The sequence below is a fragment of the Lissotriton helveticus genome, chromosome 6, assembly GCF_964261635.1.
Source record: "Lissotriton helveticus chromosome 6, aLisHel1.1, whole genome shotgun sequence".
Classification (NCBI taxonomy): Eukaryota; Metazoa; Chordata; class Amphibia; order Caudata; family Salamandridae; genus Lissotriton; species Lissotriton helveticus.
Window position 1 is genome coordinate 1,956,336,311 of NC_136067.1, and position 20,743 is coordinate 1,956,357,053.

Here is a 20,743-nt window from a genome sequence, read left to right on the forward strand (position 1 = left end):
GGGGACCTCAGCGCCAGTGGGGAGGTATCAGGGTAATATATGGGGGCGGATGCCCGCCGACGTCCACGGTCCAGCCAGCCGAGTCTGAGGCTCGCTCCGGCGCGGGTCTCTCGCACAGGGCGCCGGCAGCCGCGCGGTCTGTCGGCCAATCGAGGCCGTGGCTCGCCACGTTGCATCAGGCCCCAGCAGGCTCTCCAGTTCCCAGAGTTCTCCGGCAATGTCCGAGGGGGGCGGCTTTCCGTTGCTGCACGCCGCTCACCTCCCGAGGCTCCGGGCGCAATCACTAGGTGGGTCGCACTTCGGGTAGGCAGGATATTATGCTGGTATCGAGGGCTTAGGACGGAGCTCCGCAACTACACGTCCGCCATGGTCGGCTCTTGGCCACGCCCCCCAAAGGACTACATCATTAGCATAGAGCAAAGAGGAAATAGGGTGATTCGCCAATTTTGGTGCATCGCTGATTACGGAATCCAATGCAGGTACCAAATCGCACAAAAGCAAACTAAAAAGGACCTAGGCTTAGACATACCCTTGTTTGATGCCGTGTTCGGTTTTTATCTTATTGGAGACTGCTGTATTATTTCCCAGTTTTACTTCGGTCCAAGTGTCAAATAAAGTAGTTGGATGCCACGAAATAATGCTTCAGGGATATCCCAGGCTTTGAGCTTGGACCAGAGCAGCTGGTGGTTGACATGATCAGACGTTTTGTAGTCATCTACAAAGCAACAATAGAAGCAACAGCTTTTTCCTTATCTGCTTTGCCACCAGCATCCTGATGGCCGCAAGGTTGTCTGTGGTGCCTGACATGGGTCTAAAACCGGTTTGGTTGAGACTAATCAAGTTTTTTTAATTTGCTCATGCTTCAAGATCTTCCAGAGGTAAGGAGGCGAAATATTTGACTTCAACATCTAAGAGGGCTATAAGGCGATGGCTGTCAGGGCTTGCTGCTGGTCCCTTTTTATAGAAGGGATGCAGTAAGGATCCTTGCCAGGAAGAGGAGATGAGGCAAGTTGTAAACAATTTGTCCATCGGCTGGGACCAGAACTCAGCATCTTGCTTATATACTGAGGCGGGAATCCCTTTTGGACCAGGCGCACCATCGTCTCTGCTTTTGTGGATCAATGTTGCTATTCTTTTGGCCGCGATGGTTGACGCATATTGAATGATTTGCGCTTCTGTTGCCTTGGACCTTCCATGTGAAAGTCTGGGCTTACTGTAGCTGAAATGCAAGTTAAAGCTTTCTGACCTGGATTTATAAAGAGACCTGATATGTGTGGTCCAATTTTCAGAGCCGCCATTGTTCCCGTTTAATTCAACAGTTTCCGTCTCTCTGCAGCGGCGATTGATGGTGAGCCAGAACTCCTTTGAGTTTTTAGTTTGGCAGGCCTGGAAAAATTCAATCTGAAGTGCTTCCTCGTATCTCTGTTTAGCTTGCCAGATTTGTTTTTTTTATAGCTGCTGCTTAAGTTCTGTATTTCTGCATGGGAGACAGTAGGGGACCCAGATTTCAGCAATCTAATATTTTTGTTCAGAGATCTCTTCAGGATCTTGAGGTCTTTTGTAAATCAGGAATGTGAGGGGGCAGGTCTGGTGGGCCTGGGTGCTGGGCAGACCTGTTGGCAAGGACAAAGAGAAGGTGTTGCACAAAGAGTTCCCAGTTGTGAATAATATGCCGCAAAGAGGTACTCTGGTTGGGAAGAGTTGTTTTCCAGGAGATGTAGGGCCATATGTATGAAGGTACCGATTAGCGATTCTGAAATAGCGATTATTACCGAATCGCTAAATCAGAATCGCAAATCGGGATGTAACAACGCATTCGCAAATATATAGCGATTCGGTCAAAATCGCTAAATATTTGCACGATGCGTATCAGCGATTCCTTAAACGGCAAAAGTCGCTAAATTGCGCGACCGCGCCCCGGAAATCGCTAAATTGCGTGACCGCGCCCCTAAATGCGCTAAATAGCGCGACCGCACCCCTAACTGCGCTAAATAGCACGACCGCACCCCTAACTGCGCTAAATTGCGATGTTCCCACGGGAAAAATCGCAATCGCTATCCTGATGCTTTATGATGACATCACCATCCAGGAAGTGAGTGATTTCCCATGGTGCATCTGGATTGAGACATAGAGTGTGAGAGTGTTGTTTGGAACTCAGGAGCCATGGCAGAAGGTGGAAACCAGGATGTCCCAGCAAGCCAGCAGGAGCAGCAAGCAGGGGAAGCAGGCAGGAAGAGGAAGCTCAAGTTTTCTGAGGCAGAACTAGAGACCCTAATCACCGAAATGGTACCACACCATGAGGCATTATTTGGGACCACTTCCCACAAGGTGCCAGAAGCCAGCAAGAGAAGGATTTGGGAGGGCATCCAAGCCAAAGTGAATGCCCTAGGAGTGACCCACAGGACAATTGATGTTTTGCGGAAGCGCTGGTACGACCTGCGCCAGCGCTCCAAGGAGAAGTTGGCTGCCAGGCTGGAGCAGTCCCAGCTCACCGGTGGGGGAACCTCCAACGTCCCTGACTCTACACCACTGGAGGAGCTGGTAGAGGGCACACTTCCTCATCAGAGTGTTGCGGGCGTGTCCGTGATCGACAGCTCAGCACAACCAGCAGCAAGACCAGGTAAGAAGCATGCCTCCCCACCCTAAACCACCCCCAGAACCCCCTGCAGCGACCTAGGGATTAGGAGAACCACATGCCAGGCTAGAGCAAGTACACAGGCAGGCACAGCAATGCATTATGGGAGACGTAGTCACAATAGTCTGCAATGTAAAATGTAGCATCAGAATTTCAGATTGTACACATGTGCAGGTCAGGAAAGGTGAATGACACAAGTAAAGTCAGGAAACACTGTGAATAAATTTATTAGAACATCACATGTGATGATAAAATAAGTAATGTGTGCTGTTCTATCCACAGCACCTGCAAGTGGGAAGGCTACAGCCAGTGCAACTGAGACAGGACCCCGAGCCTCAGGAGAAGGCAGCCATGGCCATGATCCAGATGGTGAGGACAGTCCTTTCATCCGACCACAGGGACACAGTAGGAGGAACGTGAGGCTATTCAGAATTATGGATGATGAGGAAGAGGAAAATGAAAATGTGCAGTCTGATGCACCAGTACCCCAGCAGCAGGAGTCCAGAACAGAGTCCAGAGGCAGGCGTAGACCCCGCACGGCCATCAGCTCCAATGTGCAACAAGATGAATCAGTGTTTGCCGGCCTCGAAATGCACATGCTTCAGGTTCACCGCCTGCAAGCGAAACACATGAAGGCCATTCAGAGAGAGATCAGGGCAGGGAACAGAGGACTACGCGAGGAAATCAGGGGGGCTGTGCAGGAGCTGACTGCAGAGTTGAGAGCTGAACGCGCAGCCAGGCGCAAAGAAATGGCCCGTATGGACCACTACACGCGTGCTATTAATCGCCTCGCCTCCTCCACCAATATGCTGGCAAGGCGTGCCATAGAGACCCAGCGAGAGTTCTCGCATGGTATCCAGGACTTAGCCACTGTGGTAGTGCAGTCAACTGCCACCCTGGATGAGCTGCGTGCGCTGCGTACTGCTGGACCCGGGGTGCTTACCCCCAGTGAGGAGGACTCACAGTCGGTGCGGAGCTCAAATACACCACCACCCACTGTTGAGAGGCGCCGTAGTGGCCGGAGCAGCAGGCCTGCCACTCAACAATAGGGACTGAAGCAAAATGACTATTCCACACAGGGGGGATATGGGGCCAGCAACAGTGTAGCACTTGCTGTACCAATGACTGATTTAGTTGCACTGTGATTTAAACATGTGCTTTGGTTTAGGAGAGTTCATCCAGGTTTTTTTGGATGTGTCACATTGTTGGTTTTGGAAATTAAACACGTTTGCAGAGCAAGAAGTTGTCATTGTATCATTTTCACTCACCTAGAAGTAGTTCCGCATGATCTCATCACGCCTCTGTCGCCCAGCTGCAGCAGCAGCTACGCCAGCTTCCATGTGTATGGGTCCGGGTCCCTCGACGTCAGAGGTATCTGAGTCACTCAACTCCACAGGTGTCCCTTTCCTGGTTGCAATGTTGTGGAGCATGGCACAAGCTACAACAACTTTGCAGCACGTCTCAGGGCTGTATTGAAGGGCTCCTCCACTTTTGTGGATGCATCTGAATCTGCTCTTCAGAATCCCAAATGTTCGCTCGATGGTGCCTCTTGTGGAAATGTGTGCCCGGTTGTATAGGCACTGTCCCCTGTGGGTGGAAATGTTGAAAGGTCAGTCACTGTGATGCACATGCAGGTCATGAGTAATATGGGCTGACAGTGTGTGCTGTTACCTAGTAGGTATCCCTCTCCAAATTCCCCTCTTGAGAGTCTACGGTATAGCCCACTGTGACGGAATATGAATGCGTCATGTGTGCTTCCTGGGTACTTTGCCACTATATCGGTGATTATGTTTTTGGCATCACACACCATCTGTATGTTCAGTGAGTGGTAGCATTTTCTGTTCCGGAATACATACTCTATGTTTGAGGGGGGTGAAATGGCAATATGTGTTCCGTCGATACATCCTATGACGTGGGGGAATTGGGCTATGTTATAAAAATCTGCTTGGTCTGTGCTAGTTCTGTGGGGTGCTGGGGAAGTGTATGTGATGTTGCATCCTATGTGTCATGGCGTCGAGGAACGCATGGAAAAAGCACGACAGGGCACTTTGTGACACCCCTCCTGCACTGGCTATGACCCCCTGGAAACTACCTGAGGACAGCAGGTGTAGTGAACACAGGACCTGGATGTGTGTGGGTATGGCTTGTGTCCTGCGGGTGGGGTGTTCTAGGTGGGGCCTGAGTTCCTCAATCAATTCAAGTATGCTCTCTTCCTCCAGTCTGTAATGGGTGTGGATATCCTCATCAGTGCGTTGGAAGATGGTGGTGCGCAACCGGAATATCCTCTCATGCCGTCTCCTCCTCTGCGCTAGGGCTCTCACTCTTCGCCTCCTCACTATCATGTACAACCTGGACATTGTGGTAGGGAGTGTGTTGCATTCTGGGTTTCAATTTATACTTTGCACCTGGTTACCACCTGCTCCCACTTGATGGTAATTGCGATTCCTTATTTAGCGATTTTGCTTAATTCGCTATTTGCGATTGGTTGATACATTCCATTGCGATTTCGGAATAGCGATTTCCACTTTAGCGATTCTCGCTAACGGATTTCAGCGCAAATTTGGAAATCGCTTTTGTATTCGCTATTTAGCACTTTCGCTACGTTTGGGATTCGCTATTTACCGATTCCTTATTTGGCAAGCGTATTTTGCTTCATACATTGCGATTAGCGATTTTTTAGTCGCTAACGCTATTTATACCGATTCGCAGCGTTTGCGACTGATTTTTGGCTTCATACATATGGCCCGTAATTCGCTGAAAGTTCCAAGCTCCATTTAATTCATTTTCATATTAGGCAGAAGTTTATTAGGGTCATCTTTTGTCTTTTTAAGACTAGTCTCTCTTAAGATGGTCCACATCTTAGGCTGGCCAAAGAGATTCCTTATCTCAGACTTCCTTAAGCGGTTTTCACTTCACGTGCAGTGTCTGGTGTTGCTTTCTTCATATGCAGAAACCTACCCCTAACACTTTCTGGTCTGTATTCTGTGCATATGTTTTCTTTGCTGTTCGGAGTTTAGGAAAAATGTATGGATTGATAGTTGATAGAAGCCGTGTTTTATCAGGATGGAAATGGTAATTTGGTTCACACCATGTGAGACTATATTTCAATAGATCTATTTGTTTACTGTACATAACAGCGGTTCATACAAATTATAGAAAAACGAATAGAATAGAATAACACAGATATAAAAATATAAATTACAACAGCATAAAACAAACTTTCCATAGACGGTCAGTTTCTAGGCAAGATATATAAGGATGTGGGGGTCTTAAAAACATGACATTGTGGATAATTAGGCTAGTTTAAAATGCTCCCCTCGTTTATGAAAAGTACTTCACAGTGGAAGGAAGTTGTGGGTGAACATTTTGGTTCCAGTGGCTAGTCTGGCAGCTGCATCAAGTCTGCCCTAAGAGATGTGAAGCCAGGGTTTTTTAATTAAAGAGTTTCCATGGTCAAGTCTTCACAGTACCAGGCACTGAATGACAAGCTTAAAATCTGAATCTGGGAAGAAAAGTGTGATCTCCAGGAGAATTCTAAGCTGGAAGTGTGCAGCTTTTGCCATTGTCTTTCTGTGAAAGGGTGAGACTCTTGTCCAGTGAAAGGTAGAGCGATGTGCAGACTCCACAATTGATGACATACACTTCAACACAGTGAGCAACTTAAGCCAATCTGAATCCTGACAGGACAAATAAGCAGGAATACTAGTGCGTTAGGTCTCAGGCGATTGCGTGCCTTCCATGTTTGGATGTCCTTGAGACTTTTTGTTATCAATTCTACAACTTTTGGGAAGGAGATTTTCAAATAAAGCTGGGTGTTAACAGTGCAAAAGTTATAGGAGATGTTGAACCTCAGAATGCAATTTGGAGGTATTCCCCCGGCAGCCATTTTAGTGAATGTTCCTTCACATTTGTGCAGCTAAAAATAAATGTAATGGGGACACAACTTGCCGAGCAGCAGGGGTAAGGACTTTGCCCCCTCAAGACACCTGGCAGGAGGAGGTGGAGCCTCAATCTGAAGCAGCGTGTGGGAGGATATATCGCAGCGCCTCACCGTGGGAATTGCCCAGGCGAAGACCAGGCCAAGAGCGGGCCCGTCTGCACCCACCCATGGCCAAACTAGGCTGGGTCCCGTTTCTTGGTCGTTATAAAGAAACCTTAAGGTAATTCTACCTCTGTTTTAGAAATTCCTTTAGACAAGTCTAGCTATCTGTTATCAATTATGGGGAAAGGGAAATGTAAATCATCACCAGAAAGTGCAAAGAAGAAAAGTACCACTATAAAATCTACTAAAAAGTATCTGACTTTGGTGATGGGGTTCATTGATACTGAAATAGGGTGGGTGGAGGCAAGGATGGATGCAATCTTGCGAGAGACACCAACTTTATCGGATACACAGCCATCGGACAGGCCTTCTTCTGATCATGTTGCTGCTACAAGGAGCAGAACTGTGTGTGCAGAACTGACTCCCTCCAGCGCCCAAAGGCGACAAACATGTGGAGTCTCCAATCCAACCCCAATCCCTCACCGTTAAAAATCTCATTAATAACATCTGCATAGACCCCCAAGCAGACATTGAAGTATTAGCAGGGCACGAGTCAGGGGTACACGCAGGTGGATGGTGTCCACTCACTATTTTCACAGGGTGGACGCCGTCCACCCTGCCAAGAAGTTGGGCAGTGCAGAAAAATATGCTGAATTCCTCCTGGTGTAATTTGCAAACACCGGGACACATTCAGCAGTGTAATTTATTTTCCTTTTCTCTATAGACTTGTAGTGCCTGCACATTGTGGTCTGCTTTTGATCCACAACAATGTGCAGGCAGGGTCGAGCTTTCTTATTTCTGACTCCTGCTGGGTCCATAACAAAAGCCAAATCTGAGGGGTCATCAGGCCTCCTTTTGTTCCAGACTCCTGCCTGGCACCTGTCAGGAGCCTCACACCTAGAAGCAAATGCAGCTGAGGCTCAGACCTTGTTAGCACTTCATGCATATCACAAATTGTTCTTGTAAAGCACTATGGGTAGAGGAAGTTTACACTGACAAAAGGCAACACTGTTTTATGCGCATGTTACAAAAGTGTGAATCTTCTGCCTAATTCAGAAGGGTTTTACCATATACTTGAAATGTGCTCCAATGTACTCATGATAGACATGTTAAACATATATGCAAGGGCTTCAGATCTGATGTCACGTCTTATGATGCCACTTCCTGTGATGTCACATACTGTGATGTCATGCACCGTGATATCATGCGCCTGTGATGTCACCGACCCTAACAACGCTAGGATGCCTGGCTTCACCTTGGGTGTGCCCAGGAGTGGACACCTCACAGGAACAGGCCAGGAAGGGTTCCACAGCGGTATTCGTACAGCGCTTAGAGACCACTGGGTGATAGGCGCTATACAAGTGCAAATTACAATTACAATTACTTGCATACTGATTAACTAGGTTAGTCCCCCAACTTATTTTTTTAAGACTTGTGCCCTGAGTATTAGCCACTAAATCCTCTTGCAAGTCTATAGAGAAAAGGAAAATAAATTACAACAGAGGGCTAAAAGGGGGGTGAGGATACTGTGGAGACCCAAAATTAGCCCATATAAGCTGAAATGAAATTAAATGAAAATAAAAGTAGGTCTTATATAGCACAACTGTCACTCTTAACGGAGTCTTGTGGAAAAGTAAATTTTGCCATGTTCTGTGTCCCTACGTGTCCTCCATCTTATGTTATGTGTGCATGATTAAATATGCATATGTATCCCCCATGTTTGATTAAAGACGCAATTACAGTTGTGTCCATCACTAGTATGCCAGTTTCCAGTTCTCGTGAAAGCTACGAGTATCAGGCCTATGTAAAGTTACGTTGCCACGTTTCCCAGTGTGCACGTTATTTTATTGTAAAGTCCCCGTTTCTAGGCCTCAAAAGGGCCCGGACACCAGATTCAGCTCCTGTCCCCTGAGCCTCGCTGAGGAGCGATACAGCCCCCACCTGTATCCTCGACCCTTCACTTACTTCCTGCCTCACAGTGCCCGGCTCAGCCTGGCTCTGCCTCTGAGTCTGCCAAGAGTATGTTATGATTCTAGTTATCAGTCCAGCCCTCCTTCTCTGCATTCCTAAGCTACTGAATCGCATCAATAGTTTCCGTCATTGTCTAGCCTTTACGTCTCCATGTAAGAGAAATACTGCATTTAATGGTCATTTAATATTCTTCATCACGCACTACATGTGGAATAATGCATGCACCATTCTTAGAGTCTGTTAGCCTTTACCCCGATAACTTTTGGATTCTATCAACATGTTCTCTAAACATCAGATACTAGATACTGTTTAGGTACATGTCGCCCTGACTCTCCAGACTTCAGTCTCTGCTCCTAGCACAGAGTTCATAGCCCCCAGCTTCTCCTAGTAACACGTTATTGTCAGTTTGCGCGCACCATTAGGTTAGAGGTCCCGGCTCCTTAGGTAGCCCCCTCCATGTTTCCGCCCCATTTATGACATATTCCGTTACGTTTACATCACATGTCTATGTATACGCCCCTGTTACACCCATTTTCACCCTTATCTTTCGCGACTGCTATTGACCACACCCACTGCTCCGCCTACTGTAATTCATTGTAATGTAACTGTTTTAGTATATATATATTTGTGCACTGTTATTAAAGATTATGCCGATTCTGATCCTGCCCCCGGCAGCGCTGCCATCCTGTTCCCGTGCAGGTTGTCCTGTTCCTGTCCTTTATGCTGTATTAAACCTGCAAACTCCTACTACCTCGAATCTTGACTCTTATTTATTGAGCTATCTGTTATTGCTATGTCCAGTAAAACCTAGATCCGGTATTATTTATTTATATACCACATAATGGCGCCCGAATAGGGACTTGCCCTTTCCCCACGCGCCGGTGAAGCCACGCCGGCCCCCTGACCCTCTGCAGCCGTGACGGAACCATACCGTGCACGTGCAGATATTTCTGCTTCAAGTATCCCTCAGGCCCACGGAGGAGACGGAGGTGGCGGTCCAGCATCCAGACGAGGCGGTGGAGGAACGCGGCGAGTCCCGACCAGAGCCCAAGCCGAGAGTCCAAGGTCCGAGGTATCCGGAGGCCCACCCATCACAGAAGTCCGAAGTTCGTCCGTCCGGCGTCGAAGCAGTCCAGTCCAGTCCGAGGCCTTCCGTTCTTGCTGCCCGGTGAGTACCATTGCTGGGGTAGTATCTAGACAGGGTCAATCTCATTGACTCTGGTCCGTGGGTTGGTGGTACACAGACCCAAAACGAAGTGTCCACTTCGGTGGATGCGGGTCCTGACGTGTCTCTTTATGAGACCGGTAAGTTTCGTACTGTTTCAGCAGTACATCTAGTTTCTGTTCTAGTCAGTTCTGTTCTCGAGAAAATTCATGTATTCTGTTTTCAGTATTCCAGGTAGTATTCTGTTCGAACTGTTATTTTAAATGTTCTTCATGTATTTTAATGTCGTGGTATGAATGTGAAGTAATTATCGTGTTCATTGTGTATTGTATTGTGTCTAGATTACAGTTCAGTCATGCCCTTATTCTCGAAATTACGTCAGTTAAAAACCAGAAAAGGTCTGCTAGAAGCAGCAGTTCCTGTCCCGCCTAGGGACAGTCCAGGTCATTTTATGTATCGAAAGCATGGCATAAGTGCCATATTGTATCTAGATTTATGGGTAGAGTATACCAAAGAGTTAGAGGAAAAGTATAGATGGCCCGTATCAGGTACGTGGGATGCCGAGTGCATCATGAGAGTAGAAGAAGCATTATGGAAAAAGAAAGCCAGACAGTCACAGAAAGATGCCATCGAGTTATGGCGCAAAGAATCTCATAAAAGAACCGAAAAAGAAATCAGAAAGTCAGAACTAAGTAGAGAATCCTTGGAACGAGCCCAAGAAAGGGAACTAATCGAGATAGGTGAACGAGTTAAAACAGAACAGTCAGACAGACAGAGGAATGCCCTCATCAAGGGTATGTATCCTCTTCTTGCCGAGGGCTTGCCAAAAGCGACCCCGGAGGCATCCAGTAATTTTCCGCCACCATTAGTTCCGACCAAGCTACGTCACAAACCGACCGCAGCTGATATTTTCATCTCGTCCTATTTGGACGACACAGTCCCGGAATATGCAAATCCTGTTCTGCCAGTCCCTGTAAATCAGGCAATTCCTGCTCCCCCAGACACCGGGGCACCTCTTGCAGTACCTGCTACGGTACCCCCGGTCCAGCCTACATTACAATTTCCCGCCGCACTGGTACGAAGAGTATCAGTCGACAATTCCAGTTTAGGGGCCGCAGGAGGAGGTCCTCCTGGTACCCCGCCACCGCACCAACGTAGAACGTTGGCCGAGTTACATGAATGTGCGTTACAGCGTACGCCCAAATTTAAGTCCGTTGCAGAAATCCGACGAGCTCTCACTGAATGCCGCTATGATCCAGTTGCAGGTGATGATAGTACAGTAATATATTCCATCCGTGTAAGACGGGTGACCGGGTATTTAGACACCCTACCAGATATGAAAGGAGATCTAGACAGAATATATCGTTTCATCCGTACAGGGGATGATCCAGAAAGTATTGGCGAAGCCATGTCTCAAAGGAAAGCTGAGATCCAGCTCATGATATTAAAGTTTCTGATTAATTGTCTAATAAGAGAACAAGATTACCCGACTAAAGATCCGGCCGAAATGAAAATCCTGACAAGGTGGAATGATAATATAGCCGAGGGTAAACACAAGACTATCAGTAGTATAGAGAGTATGTACAAGAAAATTCGTAAGGAAATACTAAAGTTACACGAACAACGTAAAGCAGCACAAGTAAGCGAGAAAGAAAATGACTCTACTGAAGAGGTAGAGGACGAGAATCCCACTAGAATAGCGTATGTAGGAAAATCTAGATTTCCAGATCGCCATTTGCGCCTAGAACACAAGTCAGTTTTACATCATCCAGCACCAGAACAAGGTTCTCTGGAACAAGTATTTCAAGTTACCGATCACATTCTGAAATCACGAATCGGTTACAGTGAGTTAAGTACTATGCATGAACAAGAACTAGCCCGATCAGCAGTCCGATGGATTACTGATTCTACCACTTTTCCAGACGAAATAGTGGCACAAATGTTCCTGAAATTGCCCCCAGCCGAGCAGCGACTGGTGGGTATGTATATGATCCAGCACCTCATTACATTGTATGAGGGTCAACATTCTGATCCAGGTCCGTTACACTATGTCCTGAACGAGTTACTCCAGTATAGATGGAAAGGTTTAGGTACCGATTTAATTAGTGTCATTCTAGAACAGCGCCACAAATATAGTATGTTTTTGAACCCGCATTTCGTTCATGTCTCACCTCCAGAAAGTAAACCGTTTTACATAGACAGACAGAATCCGTTACGAGAAGTACACCCAGTTAGGACAACAGATGGTGAAATGCAACGAGTGTTTGTTTACACTCCGATTACAAAGATGGAACTCTTAGAGATGAAAAAATTAATTCCCTGTCATGACAAAGATCCAGCAGGGTTCCACCGAGAATTAAAGGACATGCTCCGTATGGGAGAATACACGTATCCAGATATTATTAAAATGTTAAAGGTCCTGTTGCCCGCAGGGGTATATGAGAAACTCAAGGAAAAAGAATGGGAGGTGGGAGAGAAAAAGATCGATTGGGCAGTTCTCGAAGCTGAAGATAAGATACGAGTACCAGGTACCGGTCTAGGAGAGAAATGTAAAGAATTACCAGAACTGTTAATACAAGTTTTGCCAAGATTATTAGCCACTAAAAAGGAAGACTGGGATGCAATCTCAGCCTGTAAACAGAAACAAGACGAAGACACTAGTGATTTTTATTCTAGATTCGAGAAATGTTTTAGTATAAACAGTGGCCTCAAGACAAGTAGCGAGTCATACTCTCATCTTGTTGTTACTAAATTAGTCGAGAATTCAAGTCCACAAGTTAAGAATCGAGTTTTGAAAGTCGAAAGTACCTGGCAAGCTAATACCCCGTCCCAGATGTTACAGATGCTTCAATACCACCAGAATAGAATCAGAGAAGAACAAGATCATGAGAGAAAACGTATGAAAGACACGAAAATGAAAGTGCTGGTTGCACAATCTGTTCCACAAGACAGTCAGAAGAGGGGTACGAATCAAGTCAGTCATTCTGCAGTTCCCGTTAAAGGGACATGCAATTATTGTAAACAGCCAGGTCATTTTATAAACGAGTGTGCAGTTCTGAAACACAATATAGCTACCGGTAAGACTAAAGAAAGACCACGTCCGCCTAGACAAGAACAAGTTTCACAGACTTCTCAGCTACAGAATGCACAACAGACAGTTCCAGTACCGCAGCCTATTGCTGCAACACAGCATGTTACACAACAGATGTACCAGTATGCACAGTCCGAGTATCCAGAGTATCAGCCATATTCATGAAACAGCCTAGAGAGGGAGGTAGGCTTGCCTCTCATTGAGATACCTGTAGATCAAGAGGGTCCCTATGTTCATAGTCAAGTATTAGGGAAAGACAGAAAGTTTTTGATTGATACAGGGGCAAGTAGGACCACCATCAGTCACGCCGAAGTTCCAGGGGCTCCGCTCTCAGGCTCTAGAAATGTTTCCCTTGGATTTTCAGGAAAGCCTATTATAAACGAGATATCTAAGCCAGTTACTCTAGAAGTAGGTCCATTGTCCCGTACTACTGATCTGTTACTTACGAAGTCATGTCCAGAAAATCTGTTAGGCATTAGGACACTGAAAGAATTAGGTGCAGTCATATGCTGTTCCCCAGAGGGAATACGACTGTTCCTACGTGACTTCAAGGGTCACTATGTATTACGAGATTTTGATCCGAGATTGTCTAATGTTCCGCAGCATCTATGGGCGCAAGGTCCAACTGATGTTGGTTATATGCAAATCACACCCCATCGTGTGACTCTCAAGCCAGGTGTAGTGTTACCACGAATCAGACAGTACAGATTGCCACCTGAGGCTGTAGCAGCCTTATCCAAAATTATTGACGAGCTCATCGCTCAAGGAGTAGTTGTAGAAACTGACTCCAATGTATGTAATTCTCCGATCATTCCAGTCATGAAACGTACTGATCCAAATGCACCCCCAGTATATCGATTAGTGATTGACCTTCGAGAACTCAACAAATGTATTATTCCCCAGTACCCAGTTGTCCCAGATATCTCTTCCCTATTGACAGCCATTGATTCTGAAGCCTCATTTTTTTCAGTCATAGACCTCAAGAACGCGTTTTTCAGTGTCCCCATTCATCCAGACAGCCAGTTTCTTTTCGGATTTTGTTTAAATGGAAGGAGCTATATGTTCACACGCGCTCCTCAAGGTTTCACAGAAAGTCCAAGTATTTACAGTCAAGCACTTAAGAGACAACTAGACAATATTCACATGCCAACTGACACTGCCCTGCTCCAGTATGTCGATGATCTACTGATCACAGCCCGTTCTGAACGTGCTTGCGAGCGAGCATCCCTTACAGTCTTGTATTTCCTTGCCGAGATGGGGCACAAGGTGTCCCCTTCTAAGCTTCAATTCTGTGTCCAGCAAGTGATCTATTTAGGCCACTTACTGTCCAAGAGGGGTAGGCAATTGACACCTGACCGTATCCAGTTAATAGCGAGTCTTCCTCAGCCCAAGACCCAGAAGGAGGTACGTGCTTTTATCGGCCTCACTTCTTACTGCAGACAATGGATTCCTCAGTATGCATTTCTAGCTAAACCACTGATACAGTTAACGACACAGGAGGCAGCCGTATCGACTGTCCTCCCTTGGACATCTGAACATACATTTAGTTTTAATGAGTTAAAGAAGGCTCTATGCCAAGCTCCAGTTCTAGCAACACCGAACTACAGTAAGCCTTTTACACTTTTCGTCACTGAACGCGAAGGTACAGCATTATCTGTTCTCACACAAGATCAAGCAGGACAATACAAGCCCTGTGCTTATTTTTCGAGCACGCTAGATCCTGTAGCCCAGGCTCTGCCTGCGTGCCTCAAGTCAGTTGCAGCCACAGCACTAGCTATCAGACAAAGTGATTCCATAGTATTAGGACATTCCTTGACAGTACAAGTTCCACACTCCGTGGAAGTTCTTTTAAACCGAACACAGACTCAGCACTTGACAATTGCACGTTTAACAGGTTATGAATTGACACTGTTCCAGCCACACATAGAAATCAGACGCTGCAACGTTCTAAATCCTGCAACACTGTTACCGTCAGTTAATTCAAATCCTGCCACACATGACTGTGTGGAAGTAGTTAACATTATGACTAAGCCAAGACAAGACTTGACAGATATTCCATTACCAGATCCCGACCTGACACTTTATGTGGATGGTTCATGTATGAGAACAAGTACAGGAGAACTAGTAGCCGCGTATGCAGTGACTACTGACACTGAAGTTATTGAAACACACCGTATTGACACCCTGTCTGCTCAAGCAGCAGAGCTAGTTGCTCTGACTCAAGCCTGCATACACGCCAAGAACCTGAAAGTTAATGTTTACACAGATTCACGTTACGCATTTGGAGTCGTACACGACTTTGGAGTGCTCTGGCAGGAGAGAGGTTTCATGACTTCTCATGGAACCCAGATTCAGCATGGTCTCCTTATTCAAGCTCTGTTAGATGCCATACACTTACCGACATCTATTGCTATCATGAAATGCAAAGCACATACGAAAGTTACTGACACTATTTCTCAAGGTAATGATCTAGCAGATCGCACAGCCAAGCTTACAGCACAGACACCAGACATTCCAGTGAATAAGACACCGACATACACTCCAGATCCAACTACCTGTATGACAGTTAAGGACCCTACTCAAGATGTCATAGATATCCAGTTACATGCTACTCCCGAGGAAATCAAGAAATGGTCCGAACAAGGAGGGGTCCAGACAGATCAGGGATGGGTAACGAAGGGTAAAGCCACATGGTTTCTCCCCGATTCTATGGTTCAAGTCATTATCAATACCGCACATAGTCCAGCACATTTAGGAGAAAAAGCTATGTTAGATAGTATCCAGAACATTTGGTTCAACAAGCATTTACGAGCTGCAGCCAAGCAGAAGGTCCGTACTTGTATGATATGTTGCCAGTTTAATCCAGGTAAAAGTGTCCCGGTGGAACAAGGTGGGTTCCAGCCCCCTGACCACCCTTTTGAAGTCCTCCAGATGGATTATATTCAGATGGAGCGATGTCGAGGTTTCAAGTATGTTCTCGTAGTTGTATGCGCTTTGTCCAGGTGGACAGAAGCATATCCAGTACCAGATTACACAGCCGCGACCACTGCCAAGCAGTTGGTTCGTGAATTCTTCCCCCGCTACGGACTCCCTAGAGTCGTATATTCTGATAACGGCCAGCCATTCTCATCTGAGCTCATGAAACATATTTCCCTGTTGTTAGGGTACCAGTGGAAGTTCCATTGTGTACGCCATCCAGAAGCAGCCGGTCTCGTAGAGAGACATAATCAGACCCTGAAAATCCGAATTGCAAAAGTATGTAAAGAGAAAGGTGTGGACTGGCTAGTAGCTCTGCCAGTTGCCTTATTTTATATGCGCATGGTCGCACATTCCAGATCAGGTCTGTCCCCTTATGAGGTCGTATTCGGCCGCCCCCCTAATATGTGGGGTACACCTAGACCTCGAAGTATTACCGATGTTTCAAGTAATATGCTGACAGATTACCTAGCTTCCTTGATGTCTGCCCTCAACTCTTGTCGTTCACAGGTTGCTGCCGCATTTCCAGACAATACCGAGGTGGCACCGCATGAAATCGTTCCCGGATCCATGGTTCTGGTCAGGAACTTTGATCGTTCAAGTCCGCTGGAGCCTCGCTGGAAGGAACCCCGACAGGTCCTCCTGGCCACCCGTACTGCCGTCAAGCTGGAAGGCAGGAAGGGCTGGGTCCATTTGTCACATGTGAAAAGATTTTTTGGATTGAAACCTGTTTCAAAGAACATTTCCGAGGATCTTAAAGACTGCCAAAGTACTATTCTTAAGGACTGTCCCGCAAAAGACATTGCTACGAACCCTTCCCTGTTAGAGAAAACTCCGCAACAGGAGTATAAGCTTAAACTAAGGTCTAGTAAAATAAGTCAGCCAGTTTGATTGTCTAAGTCCTCCCCTAGGTGAAACGGTTAGACCGGTTTCTGACATGTATATAATAGACCCCCACAGAGAGAGAGTTAGTGAGAACTCTAGAAGTTGCACTATTATTTTATGTTTTCTGCTATATTTTAGCATTATGATTTCCTGCACCAGTTATGCATTTTATTTGTATTTTTCAGTTTCTCATATAAATAAGTCTGCTAATGTTACAGTAGAGCACACGTTTAGTGATCTGCCTCCTCATGAACTCTCATATCGTCTTGCTATGCGTAATAACTCCTTTATCCGCATGTTACATTATTCACACCAGACCAGCAATGCCACAAATTGTTGGGTGTGTGGTCGACTCCCCCCTTTCCAGACACCGAAGGGAGTTCTGCCACTCTTTCCTTATCCATTTTCACATAATGGTTCGTGTGGAGCATGGTCCACGTTAACGTCATCCTCAACAGATATGTCTTTTCTGAACAGTACATGTTTCCCAGACAAGCAAGGTCTTCCCCACAGAACAGGGTTAGATCTAGAGAATGAAGTTTATAATTTGGGTAATTATTCTTCGAATTTTATGGTCCTGAATGTTCAGTCTGATTCTACTCCAGACTTACCTGCTATTTCAGTACTACCAGTCAAAGGTGAATTATGTGTCCGAAATAATGGTTCCGTACATGTAGGCCATAGTGATTGTACTACTATTGTCAAGTATAGTGACAGTAGGAAATCTATTTTCAAAGCTTCACGTCATTCTTATTTTGTTTGTGGTCAGACCGCATATGTTCGTCTGCCCCTTGATTGGGATGGTACATGTTACATTGCCTTCCTACTGCCACCAGTTTTCCTAGCCCCACCTGACTATCATAGGAATTCCCTCCTAGTACATACTAGACACAAGAGAAATTTCCCGATTGTCGATTATACTGAAACTGCTCTAGAACAATACATAGATATCAATAAAGGTGTCTTCCCCTACTTAGGTACTGTTGTAAATAGTAAACTGATACGTAGATTAACCAGAACACTTGAAGCAGTAGTGATCGAGACTACTTCTGCTCTAGGTAACTTAACCGAAGAACAATCCTTTATGAGAATTGTCGTGCTCCAGAATCGTCTCGTCCTTGACGTCATACTGGCCGATAGGGGCGGGGCATGTAGAGTCATCGGATCTAGTTGCTGCATTTTCATTCCTAATAACGCACCGTCTGTTTATTCAGCTATTACCAGACTCCATAAAATTGCCCATATGTTACACCAAGATCCAGGCACCTGGACGTGGTCCGGTTGGTTCTGGAATATAATTTCCGCCTGGGGATGGAAAGTATTGTCATTTCTGGGTATTGCAGTAGCGATCATATTCAGTTGCTGCCTCTGTTTACAATGTGGCCCTGCGATTTGCGGCATTTGTGCTACATCTTGTGTTCCTAGTCCCAAGTCCCGTCCTAAATCCCGTTCCAAGAAAATTCGAGACGAGCAAATGATACTGTATGAAATGATAGATGGTATCATGAATATTGATGTTTCCTGATGGAAACGTAGTGACAAGGAGGGAATGTGGAAAAGTAAATTTTGCCATGTTCTGTGTCCCTACGTGTCCTCCATCTTATGTTATGTGTGCATGATTAAATATGCATATGTATCCCCCATGTTTGATTAAAGACGCAATTACAGTTGTGTCCATCACTAGTATGCCAGTTTCCAGTTCTCGTGAAAGCTACGAGTATCAGGCCTATGTAAAGTTACGTTGCCACGTTTCCCAGTGTGCACGTTATTTTATTGTAAAGTCCCCGTTTCTAGGCCTCAAAAGGGCCCGGACACCAGATTCAGCTCCTGTCCCCTGAGCCTCGCTGAGGAGCGATACAGCCCCCACCTGTATCCTCGACCCTTCACTTACTTCCTGCCTCACAGTGCCCGGCTCAGCCTGGCTCTGCCTCTGAGTCTGCCAAGAGTATGTTATGATTCTAGTTATCAGTCCAGCCCTCCTTCTCTGCATTCCTAAGCTACTGAATCGCATCAATAGTTTCCGTCATTGTCTAGCCTTTACGTCTCCATGTAAGAGAAATACTGCATTTAATGGTCATTTAATATTCTTCATCACGCACTACATGTGGAATAATGCATGCACCATTCTTAGAGTCTGTTAGCCTTTACCCCGATAACTTTTGGATTCTATCAACATGTTCTCTAAACATCAGATACTAGATACTGTTTAGGTACATGTCACCCTGACTCTCCAGACTTCAGTCTCTGCTCCTAGCACAGAGTTCATAGCCCCCAGCTTCTCCTAGTAACACGTTATTGTCAGTTTGCGCGCACCATTAGGTTAGAGGTCCCGGCTCCTTAGGTAGCCCCCTCCATGTTTCCGCCCCATTTATGACATATTCCGTTACGTTTACATCACATGTCTATGTATACGCCCCTGTTACACCCATTTTCACCCTTATCTTTCGCGACTGCTATTGACCACACCCACTGCTCCGCCTACTGTAATTCATTGTAATGTAACTGTTTTAGTATATATATATTTGTGCACTGTTATTAAAGATTATGCCGATTCTGATCCTGCCCCCGGCAGCGCTGCCATCCTGTTCCCGTGCAGGTTGTCCTGTTCCTGTCCTTTATGCTGTATTAAACCTGCAAACTCCTACTACCTCGAATCTTGACTCTTATTTATTGAGCTATCTGTTATTGCTATGTCCAGTAAAACCTAGATCCGGTATTATTTATTTATATACCACAGTCTCCTGGCACTGTAAATGACAAGGATCAATTGTATAGAATAAGACATTAGTTCTAGGCAGCAGGCAGCAGATATTCCAAAGATACATGTCAATGCTTTCCTAAACTGCCCCTCCTGTTCAATTACTCTGAGTTCCTTTGGCATGCAATTCCAGGTCTTTGCTCCGAGTACAGTGGCTGATTTCCCATGTCTAGTTACTAATTTGAAGCCCGGCACTTTGAGCAAGCTTGCAGCACTAGATCTTAGTGTTCTTGCAGTAATAAATGGCTGAAAGATATATCTGGCCCAAATGACGATGTGCTCTAAAAGTCGTCAGTAATAGTTTGAACAAAATTCTTTTATGAACTGGGAGCCAGTGTAGGGTCTTCAGGGCAACCGAGGTCAATGCTCTACGCAGAAGCCCTAGGACCAGTCTAGCTGCAGCATGCTGGACTACCTGTAGTCTCCTCAGGGTGGTTTTATTGATCCCTGCGAGGAGGCTATTACAGGAGTCCAGCCGCGATAATATAAGAGCCGCAGCCACTGTTTTCTTGGTGGCCAATGGAATCAGGTTGAAGAACTTTCTTTATAAGACCAAAACAAGTCCCGGTTATCTTCAGGACATGAGGTTTAAAAGAGAGGGAAGAATCAAACCAAACATCCAGATTTTTTGCATTCTCCACCGTTGATGGGGGGGGCTGTAGTATTATCTGGCCACCAGTCCTTTGGTTGAAAGAAGTTGTTTTTACCGATAGGTAGACTTTCTGTCTTGTCAGTGTTACAGCAGAGATGATTATCTTTCATCCATTTTATAATTGCTGTAAAACAAGATTTGAAATTTTCTTCGGCATCAGTAGAATTCTTATCCAGTGACAGAATCAACTGAGTGTCATCGGCGTATGATGTGATTTCGATCATGTAAGTCGAAATCAACGAGATAAGAGGGGCCATATATATGTTAAATAAAAGTGGACTAAGTGAAGCCCCCTGTGGTACACCAGTCGAAACAGTACATGCAGGTGAGAGGAAAGATCATCTGCTTCCTATTTGACAGGAAAGATGTAATCCATGCCAATGTGCAATCAGATATGCCACAAGATCTCAATCTGGCTAGCAGGATGTTATGTGAAATGGAATCAAATGCCGCAGACAAGTCTAGAAGGATCAAGACTGCCTTCTTGCCATTGTCCGTTATAAATTCAATGGTGTCCGATATCTTGAGTAACGCTGACTCAGTCGAGTGTTTTGGTCGAAAGCCGGAT